The sequence below is a fragment of the Ananas comosus genome, unplaced genomic scaffold (assembly GCF_001540865.1).
Source record: "Ananas comosus cultivar F153 unplaced genomic scaffold, ASM154086v1, whole genome shotgun sequence".
NCBI classification, from domain to species: domain Eukaryota; kingdom Viridiplantae; phylum Streptophyta; class Magnoliopsida; order Poales; family Bromeliaceae; genus Ananas; species Ananas comosus.
The window spans coordinates 1-7,058 of NW_017891432.1; the positions used below are offsets into that span (position 1 = coordinate 1).

The 7,058-nt window shown below is 39.6% G+C and overlaps 1 long non-coding RNA gene across 1 annotated transcript; it reads left to right on the forward strand.

Moving 5' to 3' along the window:
* Positions 1–3,691: 3,691 nt before the first annotated feature.
* On the forward strand, positions 3,692–6,656 carry LOC109704926. Its single transcript, XR_002214532.1, has 4 exons — positions 3,692–3,946; positions 4,464–4,668; positions 5,083–5,227; positions 6,595–6,656. It is a non-coding gene; the product is annotated as an uncharacterized LOC109704926 (long non-coding RNA).
* The last annotated feature ends 402 nt before the right edge of the window (positions 6,657–7,058 follow it).

Below are 7,058 nucleotides of genomic sequence, written 5' to 3' on the forward strand. Positions count from 1 at the left end.
ACTCTTTTTTTTTTACCCTCCTCCACCGCCTCCAACGACGACGCCAATCTCATCCTTTCTCGCCCTTCTCGCCCTTTCCCTCACCCTCTTCCTTCGCCTCCTCCGCCGCCTCCGACGACGACGCCTCTCCGCCAGCATCGGCGCCGCGGAGGTTGCTGCGGCACCGCAGCCTTAGAGCGGGGGGTCTTTAGCAGCGTCATCACCGGCGCCGTTGGCGAAGAGGTGTGATAAAAAAAAATTATAGAAAAAAAAAGAAGAAAAAAATAAAGATAAAAAATTATATAAGAAGGAAGAAGAAGATGAAATTGGACTGTAAAAATAAAATTACACTGTTTTAAAATAAATTTATGCTGTTTTATTGAAAATTGCTCTATTTGATATAAAAATTACACTCTTTTAAAATAAATTTTACATTCTTTAGGCTAATGCTGCACTATTTAGGATAATTTTGCACTATTTTTTTTTTCTTTTTCTTTTTCTCTTTCTCTTCTTCTTCTCCAATTCTCTTTTTTCCATGCTAGAAATATAATTTATTCAAATTTGAGTTTGATTTTATTTAGAAGTCAACATAATTACACTAGGATCGATCAAAACAGCAGTGTTTTATCTTGCTAGACTTGAATTAATTTTAATATAGATGCATGTACGGTTTGCTCGGGTAGTTAGGCGATTTGGAAATTGATTTTGTCACAACTAGTCTTAATATTTATATCTTCTTTAATTGTCAACATCAAAATAAGCTTTGGCAATCTCAATTCCTAGCAATCGAGTAGAAGCAATCGAGTAGAAATTGGTTTATTGTGCCTTTGCGTGTATGCTCGGTACAGCTGGAGTTAACTAAAGAGATGCTCAAAGAAGATGTCGGCTGTCCGAGGAGTGCTTCTATATATCTTTTATTTTTTTAATATCGCACACTCATTCTTATTCTACCATTCAAATTTTATAACTTCTAAATTTTTTTAGTTGTGAACTATAATAAGAGATCACTTTGAGAGAGATATTGATTACCAGGTATTGAAAAAAAGATATTTTAACCTTTTATTATAAAGGTTATCAAGTAATTTTACCCCACTATATTATTTAAAATCTCTCTTCTCTCTTCATGTCTTTTTTTTTATCCAAAACCAAAAAAGCATGAAAATTATTTCACGGACCGAGTATGAATTTTATCTGTACCTATCACTACAGGAAATTAGTTAAAAGGCGACACTTATTTAGCGGCTTTTTGAATTGGGCTGGCCCAAAATAGTAGCCCAAATTATATATTTCTCCTCTCTTTATCTGGGCCTAGCCCATAAAGTAATTAGCCAATTCCTTCTCTTTCTCTCTCTCTAGGCCTAAATAACCCATCTCTCTCTTTCCCTCTCTCCCTCTCTCCCTCTTCTACACAGACCCAAAACCCGACACCTCTCGCCCTTTCTCCCTCGCGGATCGATTCCCACTTCGTCTCCTCCAACCTCTTTCCTCTCTAGGGTTTTCTCCTCAACCATTTTCTGGGATTTTAGACTCGTCCGCTCCTCTCAACCTCACACACGATGGCCGGATTGGGGAGGATCGTTCGCCAAGGCGACCCCCCTTGAGCTTGCACGTGATCGTCGCTTGGGAGGACTTTCGCTGAGGTGATTCCTCTTGAGCTCGCACGCGATCGTCGCTTGGGAGGACCTTCGTCGAGTCACACGCGATCGCCGCTTGGGAAGACCTTCACCGAGTGGCACGCGATCACCGCTTGGGAGGAATCGTTCGTCCACCTTCATGATCCTTCTTTCTCACTACTTTTTTTTGATAAGTTTTTGAAGGCATTTTTTTTTTTCATTTTTTAATAGCCTTTGGAATGTTCAATGTGCACATGCCTCTGTTCGTCCACGCCAAATACGCGTGCTTTGGTGGAATAGCCACCACAATTCCGTGTTCTCGCTTTTAAAAGTTTCGTTTAATGTCACTACTATATTTATTTGTAATGACTACTTTAGGGAGTAATTGAGAGAAATATTGTTTAAATTTATCTAAATACTGGATCTTTTCCCGAAAAGAATGTAGTTGTAAAAATAATCAGTTGTTCCCAACATTTGCATGTGCAAATTAGAGGCAAAGGAAAAAAAAGAAAATTAAGTTTAATTAGTAGGCATCTTCCCTAATTAATCACGCTAAATATCACTTATAAACAAGCCGCAAATTATGCATTGTTGTTGGGACGTCTCGAGACAATAAACATACAACTCTTTACCCATAAACAACACTTCTATAATTAAATTGATCTTTTTATAGATGCTACTAAACCCAAGCAATTTTTTTAAAAAAATGAATCGGCCAATTTGGTTATGTAACATACCGGATTTTAAATATAAAAATGAAAATAAATAAAAATAGTATGAGATACCATTTTTATTGGATTTAGAGAAGTGAAATATAAGTTGGGAATGACCTGTGCTGAAATCAGAGCGAAAACAGAAGATTTAGAATTTTCTGTAAGAAACGGGGCAGATAAATTAGCAGAAACTGCACAGTGTTAGAAAATTATGTAAATTGGCAGAGATGTCAGAAATATTTTTATGAGGCTAGATTTAAAGTTTCATATTTTTCTGACACCCGTAGAGAGAGAAATCGAATTCGAAAGCTATCTGATAAAGATTGCAGTTCGGTACAGTTTTCAGTGACCAAACGAGGTCGAAACTGAAATATTAAAATTTCTTTGGACTTACGAAGTGAAACCGAACTTGCCTGCCAAATTTGAGCTCAAACGGACATCTGGAAGAGCTCCAACGAAATTTATCAGATTTCAAGCTGCCTGAAGTGAATAGTGCCTTGGGGTGCATTATAAAGAAGCTGATGCTTCTTCTTCTTTCTCCTTCAGCCCGAGCACACACCCACGCACGCATGGAGTAGAGAGAGAAACACCTCCACCTCTCTCTAGATATCTCTCTCATCTCTCTAAATCTCTCTCTAAAAATTGGAGGGTTGGTGGAGAAGATGCTTGCGAACAACTACAAACAAAAAGGTATTATTTAGTGGCACTTTTTGGTGGCGACAAGTACTGTCGCCGCGAAATTTTGTCATAGAAAATGGCGGCGACATTTATTTGTCGCCACCGATTCTTAGGAAATAGCGGCTACATTTATTTGTCGCCGCCTATTCAATAGGAAATGGCGGCGTCATTTATTTGTCGCCGCCGATTCTTAGAAAATGGCGGCGACATTTATTTGTCGCCGCCATTACATAGAAAATAGTGGCGACATATAAGAGTCGCCACTGAAATGGAAAATATGGCGGCGACAAGGTGTCGCCGCCATATATCCTTATGAAGCGCGCCAGAACTTCCCTCCATTTTTTTCACCGCTCACCAACCCATATCCCTTCAGAATGACAATTTTACCCTCACTAGTTTAACATCTATTACATAAGGTCTAGGGTCTTTATTGTCTTTTTATATATAAAAAAAGTTTAATGAAATTACAGCTGTAAATAAAATTTTACAGCTATCTACTCTTTCTCTCTCAGCAAGTTTGCCCATCTTCGTCCCCTCCGCCTCGCCACTGTGGTCTTCATCGAGAGCTTCCATAGCTGCGCCGCCTCGTCCTCCAGCACCCCCACGAGGGGCTTCCTACCCCTCACCAACATCCACCATCCCAGCATCACCATCCCAGCAACCACGCAGATCCTCGCATCGCCTCCCTCCGCCGCGGGTCATACACCGCACAGCTCCTCAGCCACCGCCTCCCTCCGCCGCGGGTCGTTCACTACGCAGCTCTGCCGCGCGTACGACCCCTCAATCTCGAACGCCGAGTCGCCGCCGCCGCCGCCGCCGCCGCCGAAGCGGGTCACGTGCGCTAGGGCTTTGGAGTCGCGGAGGTTCATGTGCCGCTTCACGGAGTAGAGAGGGCGAATCGTCTCTTCCCCGTCGTAGATCACCCAAACTCAGCTTCTGCATCGCAAAATCCATAGGGATCGGGTTAGGTTCCCTTCCTTCGCCCGCGTCCCCTCACGCTTAACTCCCTCTCCGACCGCGGCGTGCTCGGAGTGGCACCCGTCGTACCGCTTGCGTCTTCTCTTTACTATTCTAGAAAATTTGCTGAGTTCCACATCTCGCTTTTGAGCCCGGACCACTCTGCATCGGCTGGAGCTTACTCGTTATCAGCAATTTTTTTCATTAACAATTAGAAGAAGAGCGAAAACAGAGATTTCGATTTCTGATTTTCTTTTTTATATTTTTTTTCTTTTCACTCATCGCAATGTGGTAAGTTTCTTTTGATTCATTTTTTTGTTTTTATTTCTAAGAATTGATAGTATTCCAGTCTTGAAGTAATGCCCTAACACATATGAAAACAATTAAATGAGCATATACATTGGCATCTCACAAATACTATCTATCAACACAGAGCAAAATGTTTGGCATGCAAAATCTTTGGCATCTCTGAATAATATCTGCTTATATATTTGCTTTAACCACTAATTATGTTAAAATGCAGGAATTTTGCTTTATGAGATGTTATATGGGCGCACATCTTTTCGAGGAAAGAATAGAAAAAGGACATTTTCCAACATTTTGCACAAGGACCTCACATTTCCAAGCAGCATTCCGATGAGAAACTTGCCGCTGAATCAATTTTCATTTTAGTGGTAGAAGTGCACAGAGGGTGAAAAAAACTGATTCATAATCTAGCACTAGTAGTGGTAATGCCTAATGGTCATACCAAGAACCTTAACCTTCATAGTTACGACCGGAAAAACGAACAGGATATTTGGACTTCATGAAACTTTTAGCTAGGAAAAATCTACTAGATCGTTAAATGCTTGAAAATCCCCTTTTTTCCCTACCTAACACCACACTATATGTTGGTTGTATCTTATTGTCAGAGTAACATGATTTAAATAGGAAAGATCTGTTCTCTTGCAATTAATACTATAAATTTCTGTAGTTTGTAGAGTAATAAAAAAACTAAGACAGGCATAGTTTCTAGAATGTTCAATATGTAAAGAAGCTTTTTTTCCACTGGTATGAGTAAAAGTGTGCATTTTTCATTCTATGAAATATTATTGATAAATAAATACCGAGTTGACTGGTCTTTTTTTCCTTTCTTATTCTAGCCAGGTTAGCCTAGCAGCAAGGCAACTAATCCATGGATTACTCCATAGAGACCCTGCTAATCGTTTGGGATCAAGTTCTGGAGCAAATGAGATCAAGCAACATCCTTTCTTCAGTGACATCAACTGGCCACTTATTCGCTGCATGGTAAATATGGTTATGATTCAAGATGTTGGGAACACATTGTTTTCATTATTCTGTGTTTGATTCCAGTCCATTTCCATTCCTATTCCAATTTTGATTTCTATTTTAAACAAACATGCCCTTATATTCAACGCTCTCTAATGACAAAAATATTTTGAAAATGACATATTTTGAAAACTTTACATTTGATAGTATATGAAAATGACAAAAATATTATTATTGTGTTTTATTTTTTGGTTGTGTTGGGCGATTGTAGTAGGTGATTGTATTAGGTGACAATACAGTGATACTCTAACATGGTTCTTGTTTTCTGGTTGTGTTGGGTGTTGTCCCAAACTTGTAGATGATTAGTTTTTTTCAACTTATTTCTTGTGTGAGCATATAATCTCTGTTCTGAGAGACATAATTCAATGCAAAATATAGGATTTTTGCTTGTTAATTTGTGATTTGTTTGGAAAGCTTTTTAAGATGAATTATGTTGTAAAGATTATTTATACTCTTCTTAAATAATATCTATTACTACCAATTATTTTTTTAAAAAAATTAATTTTATATTAGAGAAATGGTGGCGACAAATGTTGCCATCATTAGTCATAATAATTATATAAAGTTTTCGCGGCGACAGTATGTCGTCGCTAATTATCTCACTTGTCACAGCCACAATTTGTTGCCAAATATTTTAGTGGCGACAAAATGCCGCCGCTAAATATGTAACTTTTGGCGGCGACAATCTGTCGCCGCGAATTATATAAGTTTTAGCGGCGACATTTTGTCGCCCCTAAAATCTAACTTTTGGCGGCGACAATTTGTCGCCACTAAATAGTTTTGCCGACAGGGTTTTACGCGGCGGCTTGCGGCGACAGATTGTCGCCGCCAAAACATTTTTCGTGGCGACAATTTTGGCTATGGCGGCGACATTTGTCGCCACTAAATCTTGTATCTGTAGTAGTGAGATGATGTTGGAGCTCTCCAATGGTGAAGCAAGCTCTCCAATAGTGGATTTAGCTTGATGAGCATGGTGGCCTAAGGTGAGATCTCATGATTTAAGCTAGGATTTAGTTTAATCCTTTATGTATGAGGTTCTAGTAGCCTCTAATGTGTTGTTAGCATGTTAAATCGTTAATACATGGGTTAATTGAAGCTTGTTGAGGTAAGCTTGAGCCCCTCTCATGGTAGATCTTTAGAGCTTTATTTATATGCTCTAAGATTGGGTTTAGAGGACTCCCTAGATGATATCAACATGCTATTTGCTTGAATCATGAATCAATTTGGAGGTTTATTGCAATAGTAGCATGTTAGGGTTCAAAAATAGGGTTTTGCAAAATGTAAGGACTTGATCTAAATTAACCTTATGTAAACCTAATTGCTAGGTATACGAACGTGTTGGCGAAGTCGGTTCGGCTATTCGTCGAGCCTACGCGAAGATATTGAAGAAACGGACGTTTTGGCTTTGTTTCCGCCTGGAGAGCCGAGACGACGTCCAAAAATTACGAGAACGGATCCGGAGCATCGTGGCATCAAGTTATAGACCTTTAATTTTCGGATTGTGGATTGGAGGTCGTTCGGTGGTCGAGCGTGTGATCGGGCCGAACCAGGCGACGTGTGCCGCGGGAGACCGATTGCAAGTGACTACAAGCAATCAGAACGCGATAACAGGTTGGTTGTGCTCACCGATATGTCTAGCTCGCTTCCATGTCAAAGTAAAGTAATATTCATTATTGATGCATATATGTATAGTGGTAGGTTGCATAAGGTATTATGGATGCATGAACCTTATTATGTTTGATGTTTATTACCTACCATTGAGATGTGCATGTTAATACATTGAGGAATA